This window comes from Plectropomus leopardus, chromosome 16, assembly GCF_008729295.1.
Source record: "Plectropomus leopardus isolate mb chromosome 16, YSFRI_Pleo_2.0, whole genome shotgun sequence".
In the NCBI taxonomy this organism is placed as follows: Eukaryota; Metazoa; Chordata; class Actinopteri; order Perciformes; family Serranidae; genus Plectropomus; species Plectropomus leopardus.
In genome coordinates, this window is record NC_056478.1 from 18,354,384 (window position 1) to 18,378,596 (window position 24,213).

Here is a 24,213-nt window from a genome sequence, read left to right on the forward strand (position 1 = left end):
AAGATTTTCTAAAGCCTGAAAACAGCCAAGAGAATGTGTGCAAGTCTAGTTTTCCCTCAGTTATTTTGAATTAAAATATGCTTAATGTTTATTATGTGATTTTTGCCCAGTGACGCCAAAATAAAACTGCCAACTTTTTTTTTGACTGACTTGAGGTGTAAGAATCCACATCCTGAGAGGAAAAGTAGGATATGTATATCTCTAGCATTTAAGAAGCACTCAAGTTTAAAAACATAGCTTCTGAACTCAGAGGCACGAGGCGATATTGACATTTTCTGTCTTTAAGTGTTCAAAATAAATATTTTCATGACTTCTCCAATAAATTCCATCTGATTTTCATCAAATATGGCACATAAGATGAACCTGAAAAGAAACTAAATTTTCAAACAGGTTGGCAAAGGGTGGAATGGTCTTTCCTGAGACGGTTTCATAACCCATTTATACACAACTGCAACCAAATATCGCGCATGTACAGACTCCAAATAAAACCTAACGTGATGACATGTTGTCCATAGGTGACGCTACAGTTACATTATAAATTCAAATGACCATAACTCAGTGGGTTTTGGGTCTGACTCACTTAAATCCTCAACAAAACCTCCTTTTTTTTAGATTATTTTTTTGGGCTTTTATTGCCTTTAATGGACAGGACAGTTTAAGTGTGAAAGGGAGAGAGAGAGAGGGAGCAACATGCAGTAAAGGGTCGAGACTGGAATCGAACCCGTGGCTGCTGCGGCGAGGACACAGCCTCCTTATGTGCGGCGCCGCTCTATCCACTGAGCCACCAGACACCCAAACAAAACCTTTCTAACAAAGTCCCTTCATTCGTTGAAAAAATCTGGGTATTGTAAAGTTTTCTGTTCCTCATCAGCCAATCACCATGGCATCTGGAGGGGCTCTCTGAGTGCTTTCCAGTAATGAGTTGCTCTCCTAGAAACACAACTAAGGTTGTGTGCAGACATACTGTACTGATGTCAGATACTCTTACTTTCTATCAGTTATTTTGGTCTACATTTCAAGCTGTTTCTATGGTAAGGGGAAATGAAAAAGCTTGAGCAGGTGATCCAAATAAAATCTTATCTGAATCTGTCATATGAGGTGCTTTTATTTTTTATTTTTTGCATGAAAAAAGCAGCCAGCCATGTGGAATTACCTTGTGTGCTTTTACTGGAAATCAAATTACCAAATAGTTTGTATCTTGTACTTGCAAAAAAATTATAATTTAGAAGAATCACTTAATGCCCTGGAGGGTTCTGATTTGATTTTAGTTCTATCTTATTTGACTCTGGACGCGCTATTCATTCAGGCCATTATCCCTCAACAAAACCCTTCACAACAGCAACGCTACCACCCAAGGCGCTCTGAAACCAGGACAAAGGCTTGCTATTGTGACTGCAGATGGGCATAATAAGAAATATTGCTGTGTGAAATACACAGTTTGTGCTTGTGTAATCTCCCTCAGCAGCATCTTTATTAAAATATTCTGCCACTGCAGTGTGCTCTTGGAGTCTTAAGAAGACACTGTTTCTGTTGAACGTTCCACTGCTTTGACAAATAACGCTCGGGTAAGAGAGCCACACGGCTGCCCATGCGCATCAAAACACAGCGGATGGAAACACCTCAGCAGGACATAAAAATGTTTACAATCAAGGAACAAAGTGATCGAAAATAAAAGCAGTCAAGTCGCGTAAAGCTCCTTATTAGATGTAAACAGAGAAATTGTGTCCAAAATCTCAATGTTTTTATCAAGGAGAGCAGTGTTTTGGCCTATAAAAAATATGAGTTTACAGCATAAACTCAAGTCATCAATAATTAATACTGATTTTACAGGCAAACAAAAAATCTGTGATTTACCAGTAAAAATGTCCTAAATGACAAAGCACCTTCTTTTTTAGTCACAGGTTCCTACCTGGGAATATGTAGGTAGACTTACTCATACAGTGTTTTAAAAAAGCCGCAGGCTGAAAACGAAACACGTAACAGTCTGCTGTCACCTGGCTGCAGAATATAGTCTGTGTAGCAACTAAAGTATGACTGAAGATTTTTATGGTGATGTTTAGGTGTTCACATCACTTGGTTAAGGTTAGAAAAATGATGGTGATTTTGATTTAATGATTTAGGCATGGTACATGCTTTACTTAAACATTTAAGCAAAACCACAATATTTTCACAAGTTTCAAACAAAGCTTTTGTTGCTTGAAACTAACCACATGTGGGACTCTGAATGTGAACTCTGGTGTCTGTTGTCAAAGTCCTGAGCTTTGCATACTAAGCACCCATCCCAATCACCTCACCAGCAATTAATTGGATAAAAAAATGGTGATATTTAAATGTATTTTCAAGTGTGCCAATGTTTTCCTTGCCTAATATTACAGATGAAGAAGTATCAGGGGTGATGGAGTTTTAAGTTACTATGAACGCATGGCCTTTACAAACACAAAGTTTAGGGAGATTGATAAGACAGAAAACTTTTCAACTAAGAAAGCTACCTTGGCTCTTGCCCTGTAGGCCAACACTGCTGTTTGTTCAGACAGCTGAGAGTTTCATGGTTGAAACAGCTTTACCGAAAATGAACAGGACCTCAGGGTTTCCCTCACATTTATTAGTGGCGGGCCGCCACAATTAGAACATCTGCCACCACAGATTTCTAGTGTTATTGAAACATATATTATTTATTGCACCACACTCTCGAACGGAGCGTACTATTGTACCAGACAGGGCAGCAGCAGAGAAAATGAAACTTTACAATTTATTTTACTGGATCAAAAAAAAAAAAAAGTGAAAATACTATATATATAAATATATATATACAGAGTACAAGCAAGGAATAAAGTTTTTAAATCTACAAATGTCAGCACCCTGACCAAGTGACCACTAAGTCATTGGTATTTATCAATAATCCTACCAACACCCTGCAGATATAGGGTCATTTTATTCAGCATAGGACTGTTATATCCAACTGTTTTCAGTATCGCTGGTTTAAGTAGTGCACAAATATAACTGCAGAGCTCCATGTGGGCTTAAACAATACTCGCACATATATGTGCACACAGAGACACACTGATGGGCCACAGAATTGAGACATCTGGCTACATCAAGAGGCCAAGGGTGGCTGAAGAAGACATCTTGTGCACACGATAAGACACTTGTTTTTGGAAACTGATTAAGAAGCGAGTAAACAGAGCTAATAGTCATTTGGTGGCATGACAAACTGTATTAGTTATTAGCCTGTTTGATGCATTAAATGTATTATTCATACAGTGTGCTTAGAGGCTGCAAGTAGGAGGAGGAGAGAGTATGGCATCCAGTTTGTCTGCACACTGTTTTGCTACAGAACGGGTCCTCTCAACACTTAATGTTGCTTCTTTTTGGAGGATGTTTTTCATATAATTGCATGCCGTTCAACTTTTTGTTCCACATTAGTATTGTTTATGAATGTTGGGGTAAAACAGACCGGTATTTCCAAATAACCTAAATTCTAGGTTAAATTCAAATATGAATATAACAAATCTCAGATGGTAAAATATGGTAGCCTGTGCCCTTAATACCGTATAGAAATAGCAAAAATAAAAAATGCCCTCGCCTAATTACTGTTTTATCTTTTTTTTTTTTTTCAAAAATGCCTTTATTTGATAGGACAGATGTGGTGTGAAAAGGTGAGGGGGGGGGGGGGGGATAACATGCAGCAAATGGCCGTGGGTTGGAATTGAAACTGCGACTGCTGCAGCAAGGACACAGCCTTTGTACTTGGGGCACCCGCTCTACCAGTGGAACTACTGGGCACCCCACTCCTGATTACTGTTTAATTATTACCTTAAATAGTAAGGGTATACATGATTCCCAAAAAAGACATACTAGACAAATTGGATGACTTGAAAATTTCGAACGTGTCTGGTATTATTATATAATTATCTGGTTGTCACAACTCCCATGAAAAGTGCAATACCAATAAGTTTTCCATCTATAAATAGTTTTTGACTACCTACCCTGTCTGTGGCACTGGAAACCCATATGTTCCCACTAAAGAAATGCATATTTAAAAACAGATCACAAATTCACAATTTCATTCAAAAAAGTAATTCCCCTCAACAACTTGTTGCCGTAGTTTTTGGCAAATAGAGCATTTTGGAGGAGACTGTTTTAAACTGTAGATTCTTACACATTTGGTTTTCTTGTGAGTATTTAAAAGGATACTTGGCTCCTTTTCAACCAGCTTTGTATCACAACAATGTGGGTGGTCCTTCTTACTGACGCCCAAATGTCCCTGCTTATCTCTCAGCTCAAATTTTCGCTGGCATCAGGGCTGTTGCTTGGACTTCAGATTGTTCTTCCGAATTTTTCATATGCCTACAAACACTGACAATGGTAAAACTAGGCAGTGCTGATCAAATATAAACAAAGATTTCATTACTGTAACACCTATTTCTTGCCTTAAATGTCTTCAGAAAATTATTTTAGAGCACTGCACGGGCCATACTGTTTCCTTTATTGTAAAAACAGAGGCTAAAAAACATACCGAGATCAAATAGTAAAACTTAGCTGTTGATAAAATTTGACCTAAAATTCTGTTAATAAATTGTCTGTTTCTGACTTCAAATGTTTGCAGAAACATTCAGATTGTAGTGTATTAGTGTAATTTGAGATTGTTACCACCTGCTTGCCATATTGTTTCCCGTGTCAAAACAGCCAAGCTTGCATAATGTCAAACACCAGCAGTTGTGGTAGGTTTTCCACCTCTTAAGCACAAGCTAATGCCATAGCCCTTTTCCCCTTTTTTTCTCAGGCCATGTAGCACCAATTTCAAAAGTATTTGCATCTTTCTACTGTGAGACAGCAGGTCAGTGTATGTGAGACTGAGTCAAAAGAAACTGCAATATCCAAGTTCATGGTTATAGAGGAACATATCACCCACTACAACTGTGTGACTCATTTATGTGTTTCTAATTACTTTTGGGCAACAATGAAGTCTACGGTGCAAAAGAATAAGCTATACTGGAATATGGGCTTCACATGCAATATTTGTTATTTATTACAATAAAATACACTGTTGGTTGGAAAAAATATAATATCTCTGGTCTTATGCTTTAGGGTGGTGAGTAAGAGTTTAACAGCTACATAGCACAGAAATAGCTGTTATTTTTCCATAGAGGGTTGACAGGATGTTGATCTGCACCACTGACTCAACGATAACACACTCTGTGCTGACATCTCACTCCCCGGCTCATACTGTGTTTTGGAATGAAAACCCTTTCTACCCACTTTGGCCAGTATTGTTGCAGTTACTACAGGTCCCCGATAGAGGTCACGAACCATTAAAGTAGAAACCTGCAACCTGCATGTGATGAATAAAATACAATTTCCCTTGTGCTACTGTGTGAAATGCCTCAGATGGCCCCAACACACACGCAAACACAATTATTCTCACACACACATGAACCCTCCCCATGCCACAACCCTCTGCCCTGTTCTCCATCCTCCCCTCTTTACATGTGAAGCACCCTTTGCTTTCGCTCAGCGCTCACTAAGCTCAGCTAAGTGTTGCTTTGAGATTAATACATGGGAGGCCCACTCTGCCAGATGATGTAATAATCGTGGTGGTTTGCTGTTGCCTAGATACAGGGAGACAGTAGAGAAAACACTCAGCCAGGTCTTCTCTCTGTCACTGAGACCCCCAGGACCGATGGAGTCAATCAGAGCAAAAGAGCCCGGGGCTTTTCACTTTCGGAGCCAGTATGTCCATAGAAAATAAAAATCTTAACTTTTAAAAAATGTTATTTTCTGTAAGTGTCTACCTTAAACACACAACGTCTAAGAGCTTCAAACACTTAATAACTCCTTACACATTTACTGTCTACTCTGTAAGAAAAATGGGATTTACTCATATCATTTTCGTGAATGCACCCCAGGGTGTTATTGCCTAAACTTGTTATGCCTCGTCTCTGCACATAACATTAGTGCTTTGAGGATGCCAAATATCCATTAGCAACAAACTCACTAACCCTTCACACACCTCCTCTTCTGTATTCGTCTCGCTCTCTCTCAGCCCTTCATTCGCACAGACGTCCCACAGCGAGGAAGGGAACTCCAATATCCTGCTGAGATACAGGTCACTGTGTTTGTCTCACTGTATGTGTGTGCGCTATGGAGGCAGGTGGTGACTAAGCCTCTGCTTCTGTAATAGTGTTGCATTAAGTGCATCTCCATTCTGTTTTTAGCCCTAACAGAGCCAAATATTCAAAGCACCGGTTGCTATAGCAATAAACTCTCCAACACGGAAACTTTTTGTGCCTTTAACCTGTATGAAGTTGGTCTGATAGTCAAGTTTATTAGCATGAGGATGAAGTCTTGAAACAGCAGATGGATGACAACAGAAACTGGGCTTGTGCTCTGAGGGTTGATAAGTATCTCAGCATGCATTTTATATCAACCAGCGTGGGGATGGTGAATGAAATCAGACTCACAACTGATATAGTTTGTGTTTTACCAATTCAATCGCCAGAAATGTTTTGGCTATTGAACGTTTCTAAAAACCACATATTACATTTACATATTATTATGTCACGAAAAAAAACTGAAACTTTTTGAAAATGTTTTGTTGTGGTAAACATTAGAGCTGGGAATCACCAGTTGTCCCCCGATACAATATTTTCATGATAATGAGGTCACAATACAATGTTATTGCAATTTTAAATGTTTTGCAGCACGCTGAATATTGCAATAACATATATTGTGATATATTACAACTTGCTACTTTTTTGCCTTAAAATTAAGACAAAACTTTGTCAAAATCTGTTTTAATAAGATTTAATATGATACAATTTTCTGTCCTTTCATATCGCTTCAATGATTTTTATGGCAGAAAAATGTATCTAGAGGACTGAAAAAAATACTTATATTATTATATTAGTAGGCTACCAAAAGCAAAATATTTATTTGCAATAATAATAATTCATATGATACAAAAACTGATACTTGGCGTCCATGTATCGATTCAATATTGTCAGGCAAAATCACACTTTGTAACAAAAAATATATTAGGATGTAGATCCTTTGTAACACCAACATTTTCATAGTAACTGTAATCAAATGACCTTTTTTTTAACAATGGCAACAGATTACAATAACAGTGGTTTTTGTAATGTAATTACAAAACTAAGAACTTTCCATACTTAAATAAAATTGTATGAATATCTAAAAATGAAAAGCGGAAGTTTATCTGTTATCCATCTCTCACGGTCAAATGTGTAAGTCTTCTTTGAGTTAAGATTATTGGTTCCCCTCGTCAGTCGATCAACAGAAAATTATTTGGCAACATTTTCTAAGCAGTAAAAAAAAAACAAAAACAAAACTTCACATTCAAGAAAAATTTCTTCTTTTGGGTTTGGACTTTGGTTTCACAAAACAAGACATCTGAAGATGTCAATTAGGACTCAGTGATGGACAATTTCCACTGTTGCCTGATTTTTGAGACCAAATGATTTTATATAGAGGAATTCACTGGTAGATAAATCAATAATAAAAATAATAGTTAGTTGCAGCCCTACAGTAATTAACGTCAACTTGCTAACTACTACAGACTCAATTAACACGTCATACTCTGTATTGCAAAAGGCCTTGACTTTTGGATGCCTTCACCAGATGTGCACCCTCACACTAATTTCAGGGAAACACTTCTGCAGAAAAAAATATTTGATCATAGGAATATTTCTATGAAAAAAAACAGCAAATATCTCCATTCCCACAAGCCTTTTCTGACTGAGGACAGCCATCTTCTCTGCTGGGTGAGTAATGATAGGCCATCATCTCACCACCATCTGCTGCTCTGGTGCCAGTGCTCTGCGAGAGACTGGCTTTGACCTTGGGGGGAGGCCGGGCTGGCTGGGCCTGTCTGCGTGACATGGACTCTAGCTGCCAGCTGTCCATTACTTCTGGTGAAACACTGTGTGATGAGTCAGTGATGCCTTGCCTATGCTGCATCCACTGTAGATTCGGCTGTTAGATTGGCTATCATGGTGCATTTTTGTTGCTAAGTGGTTTCTGCCTCAATGGGCAGAGTGCGGCACAGAGAACAAGAGATAGAGCAGATTAGCTATGATGTTGAAAAAGCATTGTGGATGACTCTGTCCTCTGGGTCTCCAGCAGACTTTTAAAATTTTGCCATTACCAATGTGACAGAAGTAAATTCTGACATTTTTGTCACTGTCATGCTAGGAGGAGCTGTGCTAGTGTCCAAACTAAAAGTGGAGCCTGTCACACATCCATTTTTCATTTTCTTCACACACCAAAGCCGAAAACTGTCACTGCAAACTGCCACCATGGCTGAACAAGTTAAAGTGCAGATGGGTAGAATGAGAGGCTCTGCATCTCATTGTTACATTTTAAAATTATGAATCTACACTCCTGCCAAAACGGCTCTTCAAATGACACATAACATTGCACTGATTGATTGATCCATGTCACATTTTGTGGACACGAGTCCACAAAATTGGTCACAAGAGGATTCTGCCTCGACACACTGGAGGTGCAAATTGAGTCTTGAGTGTTATTCAAAGGTGGACAGTTTAGGGGCATTAACTTACCGAGCTACCTTGATTAGACCGGTGGCAATTGCGACAGCACTGGCAGAATATTACTCCTCCTGGACTAGTCTCTGCAGAAGCTTTTACCTCCAACCCTGCTCGCATCTCTTCCTGTGCTGGGCACAAACAATGAAGTCAAGTCAGATTTGCACAATAGGGGCGAGTAAGGTAGCTAATTACAGCAGAAATCCCACAGAAACAACCACTGAAAAGGTAATATATCATCAGGAATAATAAAAGTGGTCTGACAGTCGCTTCTGCTTGAATATTAGCCCTTGTTGCTGTGTTGCAATGGTGGTCGCTTAAGTCATGGTTGAGCAATTAAAAGGCCAGTATAGACAGGGAAATTAGGGATAAAAGACTCTGATTTTTCTTTTTTCGCTTCTCTCTCAATTAGTAGAAATGGTGTCATAAGACAATTGAATGTCACCACAAACTATCACATTTGCTTCTGATCACCACTATAGATGTGTGGTTGTGTATTCTCTCATTTATGGGTGATCGTACAGGCCAGTGGTTGTCTATGATTGGCAGTCTGCATATACAGTGAGACTACATACATTTTTGGACCAAAAAGTTCCTGTTCCTAAGAGGAACTGCCCACTGAGAAGCTCCTCAAGAACTAAACACATTCAAGGGCTTTTTTTGTTTGCTTTCGCACTGCCAACAGGAAGTGACATAAGCTGACGTCACTGTTGCTTTGACGAGTCATAATGTTGACATATTTCCACCATCACATTTATGCTCGGCAAAGCCTGGATTTCACTATTGATCCATATTTAGTGTCTTCTTTAATTTTTCTCTGCACAAGCTGTTTGTGTTTTGGCTTATTTACATGTCTAATGGGTTTTTAAAAAAGTCAGTTGCTGGTGCTGCATTGGCTCATGTGTACGACAAATCATGATACACCTGCGTCACTTATGTTTCCTTCTTGTGCTGGAAGAGCACCAACTCTGACATAGGGGTTTTAAAAAGCCCATCAAACAGTGTTCTAAGAACTATGATTGTTCCGAGTTTTTGCAGTCCGGACACAATAAAAAGTGGGGTTCTTAGGACCATGAAAAAGTAGTGGTCAGAAAACACCTGTGTGTGTTTGGCTGTATGTGTGTGTGTGTTTCGATTTATTTACTGCCTGGAGTAAAAGTCTCACATTACACAGTGCCTGAAGGCACATTTTATAGCGTAGACACAGACACACTTCAGTTTTTTTGGGCAGTCACACACATTGCTGTATTGATACAGGCCCACACAAACACTTGCATGTCATCCCTTCCACTTCCCCTCCTCTTACTTCCTTCTCCTCATTGTACTGTCTAATATAGCAGAAACACCTTAAAAAGAATCAGTGTCGCCTTTGCAAACAGCTGCAGTACATCAACAGTGTTTTGTTAGTGCTGTGTGTAATCCCAGTGTCCATTGCTGCTGTCTGCGAGCCTCCACTGTGTCTATTTTTCCCTTCTCGGGGGGGAGAGGAGGGCTGCTCGGCTGACAGCCGAGGTCATCACACTTGTTTTTATCTGAGCTGGAGCTGTGACAGGCTTGTACTTTCAAAATCCTTAAGACGAGGCCTGGAAGAGTAACTTAGAGTGGGAGCAAAAAAGAAACACACACACACTGGTGGGTTGTCCTTTCATGTACCAGCAATCAAATCCCAAAGTTTAATTCCAAAGGAGATGCTGTTTGATGTTTGGGAAAAATATGTAATGCTTAGTTCCTCCAACAAATCCTAATACAAGGATGGAGATGCATGCAAATGTGGATGTCCAAAGTTAAATGCAGCTGTAAGAATAAATAAAGGTATGATGAACATTAAGGTGTCTTTGATCATAAACGTCTGTGTCACCCTTTATGGTGCATTTAGCAAGTTCTTATGGCTCATTAATGTGCCAGACGGCTCAGTGAACACTGCAGCAGCATGTGGTTTAATTATCAGGAGGAACAGGATAATCTGTCAAGATGACTGATTTGAACATGTGTGTCCTGCTGCTGGATATATTTGGTATTTGCAGGCTGTATAATTTACAGTTAATGTATTGCTCTAATACGCTGTGAGTTGTATTTATCTCTTTCACTCTCCTCTTAATTCATGGGTGCTTCACTCTCCTCTCAGAATGAGTGCAAAGTTGTAAGTGAGCCCTACCATGCAAACTGTCTCCCACTGACATATCTGGTGTTGCCAGGCAACCACTAAGCATTTTTGTGAAGGATACCCTCATACCCCGTATTCGAAAAAAGCCACGGTGAAGGCTAAGTCCCTTGAACTCCTACTGTGGGTGTTAGAATACTGAATACATTATGATTCTCACCAAACACCAGGAGGAATATTGTAGTCCTGTTCTTGAGCCAACTTCCCTGCACCGACGTTTCCAAACTTTTCTTCTCATTGGCTGTGGAGAAAAAGCAGAGGTACAAGACATTACACTCAGAGCTGTAGATAAACCTCCTGTGTGAGATCAATAGGCTGCGATGCCTCAAGGGTGGTTTGAGAATGGAGCATATAGTCAAATGAAAAGAAATAGATGCTGTTTAACTGTGAGGTCAGCTGCTGTCTTGGCTTGCAGTGTTGTTTTTTTAAAGAGCCTGAAGGAATTGCTGCAGGTTAAATACACAAGATTCATCTTTTATCTTAAGTATGCACAAAAACACAGAGCAAAAAGATAAGTTTCTCTATGTTGTTATTATGTCCAGACATTATAATTGAGACAAAATAAACTGATAACTCCTTAAAATTACAACAACAAAAACATTTACACAAGAGTTTACTTTGAACCCTGTCCCCATAAATGCTGGCATTGTACGTATATATATTTGACATTTTTATGGTGCAGTTTCTTGTCATGAAGCCTCTGACATATACGTTGATATCGATATGGTATCTACAATAAGCTTATATCAGCTAATTTTTTTGCCAGGCTCTTCTTTACAGATGAGGTTGAAGTTCATTTTTCAGGAAACTGCATGTGTTGCTAAGTAATAGAGATAATACATTACACAAAACATTACAGAAACATTGGTACAAACATTAATCTTGTGTTTAAAAAAAGTGGGTTAAAGAATTCACACATTATTTCTCTTAGAATCAAAAAAGTAGCATACTATATTTAGTTTTATTACATTCAGCTGACAATTACTATTTGCTTACATTGGGCCAATACCATTGATTCAGTCGTTTCGTGTAATTAAAGTAGGAACACCTACAGTATCCTGTGGACAACATATGGCTGCCATATTGATAACTTCATTATTTGTCATGAGGAAAATTTGAAAGAAGTCGCCATCACAGCCAAATGACATGGTAATGGATTCAGAACAGCAGCTGATCTGCCTGTAACTGTAATTATCTCCACATCCTGCTTTTACTTTCATTAGCAGCCTGTCTCTGTAGTGCGCTAACTGTGAGACAGCCAAATGAGAACAAATTAATAAGACACTGGAACTGTCCCAACTCTCTTGGAGAGAAATGTCCAGCTTATTGAGAGAAAGCACAACAGTAAAAATAGTGGAATAAATAGTGCAACTGTGTTGCATGGCTCTCCACTGAAGGAGAGTATTGAAAGACAAGATATAGAAATCCTTTTATCAGAGGTTTTTGGTTGAATCACATACTGTGTGTTGTCAGCTAATGTTGTTGGTTTAACTGAATTTTTGTCCTGGCTTAGGACAATGAAGACATTATTGTGAATCTTTATTAAGATGCAGAAACACTGTGTGCAACATCCCACTCAATTAGCATCTTAACCGAAAGAGCATGAGAGAAAACAAACTTGCATTTTGGAGCTGATTTCATTTTTGCAATTTTTGTATTTTTGCTCATTTCATGTTGTTACCTTTAAGAGCTGCGATGGGCATTGTTTATCTGATGATGTAATTATAGCGGAGTAGTTGACATTGTTGGTTTGCCACTGCAGAGAACTAATTTGTCTTAATTATGAAACCATTAATGTTTGTTTAACTAGCATTACCACCTTACAGTGGTATATGCTTCTGCAAATCAAGTGCAAATCAAGCTGCACTTACAGTTTACATTCAATGTCTGTGAAAATGGACGCTTCATACAAATCTTCCCGCTGGCAGCACAGAGGATCTATTCAATCAGCACAGTTTCAAGTTGGGCTCCCAAGATTAGCTTCACCAATTTAGAACCAACCAAATCATCACCATAGAATTATAAGGTTCCATATGACATTTTTGTCAAAATTGAGTTATTCATATATTCTTACTCTGTAACAACTTATTCACATTATATGTGTTGTTTTCTTAAGCTATATGCATTTTGGACCTTTTTATTTTGAATACAAAAAGGGTCATATCCTTAATGCTATTTGTAATGAAAGACTTTGGAGCTCAATATCTCAAAACCGTTCAGGAGGTCGCAAAATGTCTCCCTGTCTGTTTCTGAGTTATGACAAAAATAAAATAATGGCAAAATAATATTGAATAAATTTTTTATGTAAAATGTTATCACTTCATCAATTTATCCTATTAGACATTTGTGCTAAATGTCAAAATTAGCATTTGAATTTTTGAGTTCTGGGCAAAATCATGTTTTGTGACATCACAGTGAGCTGGGCCTTTGACCTGCGACCACCAAATTCTGATCAGTTCATTCCTTAATCCAAGAGGACGTTTATGCCAAATTTGAGAAAATTCCTTCAAGGTCTTCTTGAGATATTGTGTTCACGGGAATGAGACAGATATGGTCACAGTGACTTTTGACGTCCAAAATCTTAACAGTTCATTGTTGAGTCCAAGTGGATGTTTGGATGATAACATACAGCCTCTGGCCATGAATATGACTCATGTTGAGATATAAAAACTGAAAGAAACTGAAAACAAGCACATTTGTTTGCCCTTGTCTGTACTTTTTGGCTGTCTGGTATGCTTTTCTTTTTTCTTACTACTCTATCTTGCTAGGTTTAGTTTCCTGTGAGGATGATTTGCATACTGCAGGTACTATCTGCTATTAGTCTTTTTTGCCATTTTGTTCCTCTTTCCATTCTGTTTTATTTCCAGAGTTCTTTATCATGAATGTGTTGTAGCAAATCCACTCATCTCCAGAGCAGAAGTATGTTCTTGTAGGCTATACTCTGTAAGAGTGTGTGTGTGTGTGTGTGTGTGTGTGTGTGTGTGTGTGTGTGTAAATGAAAGACTGAAGAGACAAGTGGGGAGGACACGAGACAAATCACTGAGTGATACCTGTCAGTAAATGAGTGAGTGTATATGCAGTCTTAAAGGCAGAGGGAGGAGATCTACCAAATTAAATGAGGGTTGCGCTGCCTTATTATTTATGCACATGGTGTCCAGCATCCTTGAGTAATTCTGATAAATCACTTTCCCTGCGGTAAAATCAATATGTGTGGTGCACACAACACTTCAGCCCAAAACAAACCCAGATAATGCCCCAGATATGGAAGCTGTGTTTTCCCTCTCAAAGCCTGATATGCACACTATCAATAATGCATAAGAGGTTACAGGTTGTTTGTTTATTTCTGTAATTAAGTGCTTCTAACCTCACCCTATAGTGTCAATTAATCATTAAAGAGAGCATGAGACTTAGGTGAGAATATGAGACTGTAAGGCCGAGGTAACCATAGGGGATTTTAAACAATTTCCCATTGTAATTGAACAAAAAAATGTAATGGCAACTGCAAATGATCAGATTTTAATGTTAAAAGATATCCTATATACATGCAGTGTAAATCTGAAGGGCAGATGAACTGAAGAACAAGCAGTTAAACTTGGCAGTGTTAGATCAGCAGCTTCTCTATTTAGTCTTTGGCAGCCTTTGCTTCTTTTTTTTAACATTTATAATTACACAGCTACCGGCATGACCTTTATGTGGACAGGATACTGTCTGATACATTTTGTGATCTATTTCATTGTTAAAAATAGTTCCAACAGAAACTGTAAATGATCCTCAGGAACTTGAACATATTGCTGTGTTTTTGATGCTTTGATCACTGCATTCATCACTACATTCTGGCAATATGCGGATTTCTAAAAGCACGAATCAAACAAAAAAAAAAGAAAACAATTTCAATAGCCCCTGATGATATATTCTTGGTGCCTTATATTTGGAGTGCTTTTTTATCAATGCCTTTCAAACTTAACCTTGCTGGACAACTACATCGATTTCTCTTATGGCGCCTGTACACTCGGCGATGGCATCAATCTTACAAGTGCAGCGCGTGTCACACAAAATGGGGTGTGAGATGGATCCAATACAGTCTATGTGAGACTGTATGATATCAATTTTGAAGCATGTGAGATGGTGCAGTGATTGCCTGCTGAGTAAAAAGGTTACAATGCAGGCAGAAGAGAAAAACAGATAATTGATCTGCACTCATGTTTTAAAAATGTAGCAAAACAAAGTTTGGGCTATAGTGCTGAGGATCTGGTCTTGGCCAGGAAAGAGAGGGCTGCATGGATATTTTTTAGCAGATTTGCTTTGACCTGGTGGACAGCCCAGAACACGGGTAGACTTGAGTTTGGCGCAGTGCTCACTCCACAGAAAACACACCGCAGCTAAAACGTATCACTTCCAGCAGACTTCAGGGAGAACAATGAGGGCAAAACAGCAACACCAATCTCTTGTACCGATTATTTTCTGGCCTAGCTCAGCTAAAAACATAAAAACACTGAATGTGTTAGCACATAAGCATGTCGTTCACTACTGAGCCTGTTTGTAACTGGTAGCCTCCTAACTACATTATCTTCACTTCACCTGTTCAACTGACTAGCAGTTTACAGAATACACATTCAACTGTCCTGCTGTTATTACAGACATGTGAACAGACACTCTACAGGGTTCCTACGCATCTTCATGGACAAAATTTCATAACTTTTCTATGACTTTTCAATGACCTGTAAACAAAATTTCAATGGCCATTTGCATAGTATAACATGCAAATGGGGGGGGGGGGGGTACCATCGAACTACCACACTCTACAATCAGAGCAGTTAAAACGAAATCAAAATGTGCATCGGCACTTCAAGTGACAACTAAAAGTCCTGAGCTGCCCATGTCAATTGCTCAATCCCAAAAAACATTATTTCTCTCTCCCACTTGCCTGACGTTATTCATACATATTAGATTCAAACTCTGTTCAAAAATAATTCCAGCTAGCTGGCATACATGGCGGGGGAGGCAGATCGTAGTACATAGTACATAATAGAAATGTACATGATGGTAAACAAAGCATCAAACACTGAAGCAAAGCTACGCAGAGCATAGATGCGTTATTTCAACAGCTACAGTAAATAAATTGGCTGTTATATTTTTGGGAGGGTTATCCATAGAAGATTACTTAAACAATTAACTTTATTCCACACAACAAAATTCCAGGACTTTCCAAAACTGCATTAATTTCATGACTTTTCCAAGCTTGGAAAAATGAGATTGTGGAATTCCATTACTTTTCCAGGTTTTTCATGGCAATGGAAACCATGACTTTACACAAGACATGAGACACATTTTTGGACTCACACTGGTGTACTGATGCAGATGACAGAAGGGAAACACTGGAAAAGATATTTGGCATCATTAAAAATAAGATTAAGTATTTTTTCTAATAGGCAGGGGTTCAATTTTAGGGGAAAAACAACTGCTGGACAATCACAACACTGTGGAATTTTGGTCTTAAATTTCAGACACTTTGAATTTTGTCTGCGGGTGATGAAATTGTCTTGTAGTATGATCTAGAATCACCATTGCTGACTGAATTGTGATCTTCTGTGTGTTAAAGTCCTAAATTGCACAGTATTAAGAGGCTCCAACATAAAAGTTAGGACACTGTGGTGGGGAGAACTGAATTTATAGTCAGAGTGCTTATTTGACATGCAAAATGTCAGTTGCCACAACCTGTGCACTGAGATGTGTGCACTTTTCTCCATGTGCCTTGATTGATGAAAATCATGCATATTTTGCACATTTATATGCTACCCTACTGTAGCTCTTTTATCCTTTAGGATAGCTGTATTGAGTTTATATGAATACCGCCCGCTGTCCATGTGTTATAGTGTGAGTGGGATGACAGAAATACTTCTGCATAAATTAATAACCCAATTTGCACACATGCTTTAATTTAAAATATCCTAATGATCAAGGGCCCTCCGTCATTGGTTGGCACAGTGCAGATTATCAGGAAGCAAGAAGGTTCAGTCTACCATTACAAATACATGTCACACATAGCAGGCTGCCAATAAAATACTGTTCCCCCGACTGTTTTACTCCTGGAGGATCTGCTCTTGTTGACTCCACTGCACCAAAGTGGTGAAACTGTTATCCAGGGGATTCCCCAACATCTCAGCATCTCACTCTGAGAGCTTAGCAGCAGCATCACATTGTCATCCCTCATAATGCAACATGAAGAGATGTTTCACACCCCCGCCCCTTCAAAACTCACTACATGCCCTCCCACTCACTAACAATAGATTTTTTTCTTTCTCCAGTCTCTTGCGTCATCGCCTTGAGAAGCCGACACGGACAAAGAAAAAAGAAAGCTGTGATCAAACGAACTGAGAGCGAAACCCCCTCTAAGAGCTTTTCTTTGCATTTGTCCCATCTGTGGTATTCCTGTTGCTTTTATTCGTGACACAACTGGGAATAGTTTCATGACAAACAGACAATGCTAATAAATAATCTACAAGCTTTCTTTGTAAGCTTACTGAAAAGAAATTGCAAAGGAAAAAAATCAATAATGGATGTTGTGCTACCTCCAGATTCCTTTTCTTTTGCACCATTTCGGACTTATCCCACACCAAATGGTTATGGGAGAAACACACACACACATGCACACATTGTATTAGAAGAAAAAATAAATTCATATTTTGGTCTACTCTAAGGCTTTCGTAAGAATCTGTGACATAATTAAGTGGTAAGACTACAAACCGTTTTGATTAATTAGAAGTAACTGAACCTAATCACCAAAAGACCTCAAGGCTTCCTTCCTGGCTGTAGGGTTTCTGGGAAATTGAGTAAAAAATCAGCACCATGAAAGAAAAGCAGGCTAAATCCTTCACATTTTGGCAGATATCAGCACTCTGGAGTCCTGCAGTAGCTAAGCAGCCTTACACAGGGTAATCGTTTTTTAAATAAGTTTAATGTTACGGTGCAACTAATGCCCCTTTTTGCACAGGACCAATATATAGCTGGGACCTGAGGGACTTCTGACCATACAGTCTATATACTGTATTATTTGCAATTGAAATTACTTGCACTTGTATTTGTGAGTCACATTCTCATTAAAAGCGGTCATTATTCGAGTACTGCATGCAGTTTGTTTCTCCTCTTCATTTGTATGTGTGTCATGTCAAATGGAGGCAGTAGTATATTATATTGTTGAGTGCACTTTAAAGTACAAGCTTCAACTTCAAACCAAATTGGTTTGATTAACCAAAAAATGACAGATGGTGTAAACTCCTCAGGGCATCTGTGATTTTTACTTATTTCATTATCTGACATGAATGCCTTTGAGACCTGCAGCTAACAATTATTTTCATTATTGAAAAAAACTGCTGATTATTTTTGTAATTCACTGATTATTCATTTGGTCAATAAATTGTTCAAAAAAACATTACATTTTTTCAGAGCCTTTATGTGACATATTGAAATAATTTATTCTAACTGACCAACAGTCATCAACTCATAGATACTTACTTAGATTTACGATCATAGAAAAAGAAAAGCTGCAAATCCATACACTTGAGACTGAAACCAGAGACTTAAACAAGATTATTTCTGTCAAATGAGTGATCGATTTATCAACTAATCATTTAAGCTCTTATGCTTTTGTCTAAAAGATGGGTGGATTATGAGACAATGGGCCCCTGGGCACAAATATGCAAAAGGCCCCACCAGACATTTCCCTCGTTTTCATGATGTTGTAGTTGTTATGAATTTTCTTGTTGTTTTGTCTCTCTTTGAGGTCATTTTTCTTCTCTTTAAGGCTGTTTTTTTTCTTTTTGTCTGTTGTGGGTCATTTTGTGTATGTTTCTGGTCAGTAAGTGTTAATATGAGTGACATTTTGCAGGTGAAGGCAAGGGGTCCTCATACACTTTGGGCCCCTGGACCTAGTAGGCCCGTTCAGTAATCTATCTATAGTCTAAACACAGAAGTAAGGGATAATTCATATGTTACATGAATACTTAACCGGTTCAAACTCACAACTTGTCAAATACAATAGCTTATCAATGATTGCGGCATCAGATTCCAATGCACAGTGGCACCTTTCATGACGGTATGATACACACCGGACAGTGGCAGTTGTTGACTCAGCAAGCAACAACCCAACTCATCAAATACTGTCACTTTGTCAGTGAACACCAACGTCAGACACTGACAAAGAGGGGCACCCTTTGCTGCAGTGTGGGATGAGGAAGTGGATGTGTCAAACAAACTCCAGACTTTCACGTGGGAGCTCCCTGTTTATTTCCCATGTGAAACCAACAGTCAGTGGAGTTACTTTAATAATAATGTAGTGTGCTGGAAGCCTATGTGTTGCACGCTACGATAGTGAGATATCACATGATGTGACATGATGTTAGTGAAAACAGTAGTTATTTTAAACCAAGGCATAATGTTTTTTTCTAAATCTAACTTCTTGCTTCTGTTGCCTAAACAAAGGGAAAAAACTTAAAAATGAAGTGTTCTATGCACGTTGTGCCTAAGCAGAAACTGTGAACCAAGAACGTATTGGAATACTATTTAAAAAGGGCTTGGGACAATTTTTTTCACCTACTTCATGTAACTGGCACAAGAAAGACACCTCTAACATAATCTGTATGATAAAGTACTCTAAAGTTACCACATGGCCCATTTACCATAGTCCTTTATGTGCAGGTGGGAGACGTTAACATGTACTGTGTAATTGTCTAATGCAGTAAGCTGCACAAGGGACCTCTCAGAGTTGTTAACAGCTGTCTGCTCCATCAAGTGGAATGGAAAAAGCTGAAGATTTGAAGGCACCTCGCTGACAGTCATACAGGTGTTGCTGTAGTCAAAAGAAAAAAACACTCCAGAGGGGATTTCCAATATTTCAGTATTTGTTTCCTCTCAGCTCTGTCAGGTTGGGACTTCAGCTATAAAAGACTTAAACTGACATAACCACAGAGATTGGCGCTGAGGTTTGTAACTTGAACTGTAGTCATAATTGAAGTTCCTCTAAACCCTCATTAACCCACATTAATTACTAAATAGGGTGTAATTAATCTGCAGCAAAATTTTCTAGAAATATTGTCTAAGGAGACGTGAGACTGAATATGAATTCGGAGAAGAGTCATGGACATCTTTGGGTTGCAGGTTGAGCATCTTCTTTCTCTTTTAGGTTTTATGTTTAAGTTGGTCTCATACATATAGACTGATGTGTTAACTGGGTTTCACACCTGTTAGCCTAATATAACACAAAACTGAAGGGATAAATACTTTTGAAAAGTGAAACTAGAAACCTCAGGTTGCATGAGCAATGACAGTTGTCATGGCTGAACTGAAAAAGACAACAAACTTATTTCACAATACTGTCTGATTAACAAATGACACCACATCAAAAAATCACTAAGCATCATAGATGAACTCAGTTACATCTTTTAAGTGCGCTCTGGACTGTAGACCGTGTTAGTATTTATATCTCAGGTAAATTTAATCAATTCATGAGCTCTACCTCATACAGGGAATGCATATTTATTCCTCAGCCTGTCAGAAGATGACACTGTCAATCAATAAATGAGATCCCCTACTGGCATCATCTGCACAATGGTGCTAACTACTGCAGAAACTGACAGCAGCAAAGATATTTGGCTTGCTGGGCTTATAACGTATAATGTAATGATACCTTATGGTTATCAGGAGGTGGACTGTAAAAAAAAAAATACCTAAAAAAGAAGTATTTGGCTGTTTGACTGTTTATATTTCAACCCGCAGGAACTGTGAAAGAATTATTTAACAAATCCATGAATGGATATGTTAAATAATTTACTGGATTAAATAAATTAATAGCACACCACAAAACAGAACAGAACATTTCTTGCTGCTTTGTACAGTTTGCATCAAGAGCTCTGAAGTTGTTATTGTTTACTGCATACTGAGAAATGAAAGTGTATAGCAATTATGATCCTGGTGGTTATTTGTTTCCTGAGATTTAGGTTGTGATGAACAATGACTGAAGAAGACCATGGATGTAATGCTGGTCTGTGAAATTATCTGTGGGTTTCTGAAGGGATTTTTTTCAGTTAACCTCTGCTGCAGTGTTTCCAGCTGTCAGAGTTAGTAAAATCTGGGCAACACGGGGGGAGCCGAGTTGGATCAATCAAACTTTGTTCGAGCCCTGAGATACCTGTCGATCAACAGACAAACCCCAAAATATACTTGTTAAATTAAATGAATACCAGGTTTGCATTTGTAGAAATAAGTTTCTGATTGACTTCTATTTACAAGTTCTGTAGCTCCCTCTGTTAAAAGGTATCTTATTACGACATCATTTCAAGTTACCTTGTTTTTTATTGTCAGAAACAAAACTCTGCCCTCTAGTGAACGTACCTATGTCAACATAAAGGACGCATGACAATATGAGAGCAACAACTCTAAAATGAACTAGTGAAATGAACGCATCTATATTCGTTGGTAAAGGGAGTATATATTAGTCTTAAAGAGTACATGCTGATGTTGATTGTGTTTTCAGGAGCAGATGGTAACCCCGCTGGGTCTTGTCCTATAGTCTGTGATCCAGGTGAGCTTTAGCCGCCAGGTGTTGGCATCCTCACCTCTTCTGTCAGGGCAACACCAAATGAGCAAATGTCATGCGTGTGTTAAAGTGCTTGTGTGTTCATGTCTGTGCACGTGTGTATGTCTGGCCTCATGTACATCAAGGTACGTCCACTCTGAAGGTCACAGCACAGCATGAGTAATGAATCCTGGGACCTGGTGGTCGCAGGTTTCCCTCAGTCGGCTCTGTGACAGACAGTCAGTGCTGCTGTGTGAGTCAAAGCAGTGCTGAGATACCATAAAAAGAGCATTAAAAAAATAAAGAGCCAGGTCCTCAGGGTTTAGATCTTTTTCATTTCTGATTTTAATTGTGCTCATCAGTCACTGTTATTATGAAATAATAATTCCAATTGCTAGAATATTATTTACGTTAAAAAACTACAGTGTGATATTTATGTCATATGTCAAAACAAACTGAAATATTTAACAAACCACTCTAAGCTGTAAATTCTGACAGCCCTCTGCCATAAATGACAAGTTATTAAATAAAGGGTTAAAAAAATAAAAGAAAACTAACACTGTCTGTCTCACCATGTGGAAGTTGAAAGTTGGCTGTTTTTAAGTTGGATGAACTTTTAGCTGATTTTTAGGCATTATAACACACCTTTATGTAAAACAGACTTGCCTTGCATGAAATTATTTTTGGCAAAGTGATTACATGTTTTTTTTCATCACTACTCTTTTTTTTTAAGCTTAGCCATGCTTCTGAAAGCTTTATTCAGTCTGCTATGTTGCAACCACTGATGCTGACTCGTGTGCAGCAATCCAAATTAAAAGACAGATCCATTTCTGCTTCAACAAATGAGTCAGTGACTGTGACAGACATGTGTGACACATATCAATACATGACCATCCATTCTTAATTTTTTCTTAACTTTTTCCTTTCTGAATTAGCAAAATTAAGCAATGCAATTTAGGATTTGAAGACAATAGCCTAGAAACACTAAACCAACATCAAAGAGCTAATCATGACGAAGCTCAATGATGCACTGCCTCACATTACCTGTGTCTCAGCCAAAAAGTTGCAAATTAACACACTGCAAAAATTACAATTAATGGCCAACCAGTATGTGAGTTCTGTGTCTGAGTGAGAGTAAATATCTCTCCATGGCAGCAGAGGATGGTGGTCTGTAATTGTCATTGAAAAGTGAAAAAGAAAGATGATGCTAGTTAGCCAGTTAGCACATTAGCAACACAATATAATGTTGAAAGATTATGCGCCAGTCACCAACAATACAAACCATCAAGAAATGTTTATGTTAAAGAGAACAATGGCTAAAGAAAAACAATCTTACCTTACATAACAAATTCGTTTCAAGCTTCCCTCCCTCTTAACTTTACCTGTTTGTTTACTTACTCCCCTCCATTTGTATTCTTATGCATTGTGCTAAACAGCCAATCAGAGTCAACGACAAGCTGTGCCGACTTCACTGACATATCAACATAGCATAATCTGCAGAAAAACAGCAGAGGAGGGCCGACAAGGGCTAACACTGGAGATACACCGCAGCAACTAGGGTGATACATGTCCACTGATGGCCCAACGTTGTCCGACAGCCAACCATCGGCTTGTCTGTCAGGGCCTTGAGACAACTTTCATCAACTGACAACAATAAAAATACGGTTGCCGACTGATATGCGTCATTCCCTAAAGCTGTGTTGAAATGTGGATGATATTTGATAATCTTTACAGATGAAAATTAGTCTGACTCCTTGACAATTTTTTCTGCCGATTAGTAGACATGATCACTGACAAACTCTAAAATAAAATGAAGATAAATACTCCACATGAACATGAAGCTTTGAACTTAATTTACCACTACAACATGTCAAAATTCTTTGTTTTTGTCATTCTGATTGGTTTTAAAAAGCAGCCTTTTATCCCTGTGTCACGAGATAGGTGGTTGCCACAGCAACAAGCCTTTATCCTACTATCTCTTGAGTGTTAGACAAATGGCGTGACCTGGACTGTCAGCAACATCCGGCTGTGTTTCAATGCACTGACTGTAAGTCTTTATTTTGAGTACTTTGCGCGAACAGGAATCAAGTATTTTAACAAATTTATCAGATTGCTAGTGTGAGGGCACACATTACACACTTTGGATCGGTTATGATACTGGTGAAGAAACACTCTACCAAAAGTGTTTTTCTCCCAATAATCCCCTCTGTGTGTGCTAGTTTAACCAGTGGAATTCATGGTTATACAGTGTGTGTAAATTCTCCTGCAATCCTGTAAACAGTCTTTTCTTTAAGGAATTGATTTTAAATTTCAGTACCGTCCTTGTTTAACCGTTAACCTTAACAAGCACTGCTGTTTAGCTTTGCTACCAAGTATCATCCTGTTTACACAGATTAATCTAAGACTCCTTTCATGGTTGTTTCTCTCTGTCTCTGCTTAATCAACATGCAGGACCTTTTAATCTGTCTTCAGACATCAGGAGGAGGGCCTGTCTTCTATATTTCATGTGTTCCGCATTTGGTTAGCCATCATTAAAGCTCAGCTTTTCACACTGTCTGTCTGACAGTCTGGTGCAGACTGTACAGGTATTGGGAAGGAGTTGTCCCTCACCCCACCCTACATCCTTTCCCTGTCTCTCTCTTCCTCTCTCTCTCTGCTGCAGTAGGCTCAAGACAGATGGAGCGGTACATGACAAAACAGCCTAATTAAGAGAGTGGCGCACCTTTGAATTCCCACACGTGGAAACCCTCTCCAGAACCGTGACAGAACATGTTGGCAGCGGGGAAAGAAGAAAAACATTTTTCAATTTGCATCATCCATCTTTGTCCTCAAACTGCTAGGCTTTTACTACAATCTCGAAAGCCCCGCAAAAGAGAGTGTAACAAATAGGCCATTAAAATGTGCGGTTTCTCTGGCGC

The 24,213-nt window shown here is 38.7% G+C and overlaps 2 protein-coding genes across 3 annotated transcripts in view; one reads left to right on the forward strand and one right to left on the reverse strand.

Annotated features, from left to right (window-relative positions):
* LOC121955323 (cytospin-A-like) overlaps positions 1-24,213 on the reverse strand; it is a 114,206-nt gene that overhangs the window by 37,921 nt on the left and 52,072 nt on the right. The window contains exon 3 of one of the 2 annotated variants that reach the window (XM_042503217.1): positions 10,886-10,966. The gene's annotated coding sequence lies outside the window, so the exon portion shown is untranslated. Of the gene's footprint in view, positions 1-8,579; positions 8,691-10,885; positions 10,967-24,213 lie in introns of those variants that run through there. The other variant, XM_042503218.1, reaches the window with a different exon arrangement.
* LOC121955322 (disks large-associated protein 2-like) overlaps positions 1-24,213 on the forward strand; it is a 113,660-nt gene that overhangs the window by 20,974 nt on the left and 68,473 nt on the right. The gene's annotated exons all lie outside the window — the stretch shown is intronic.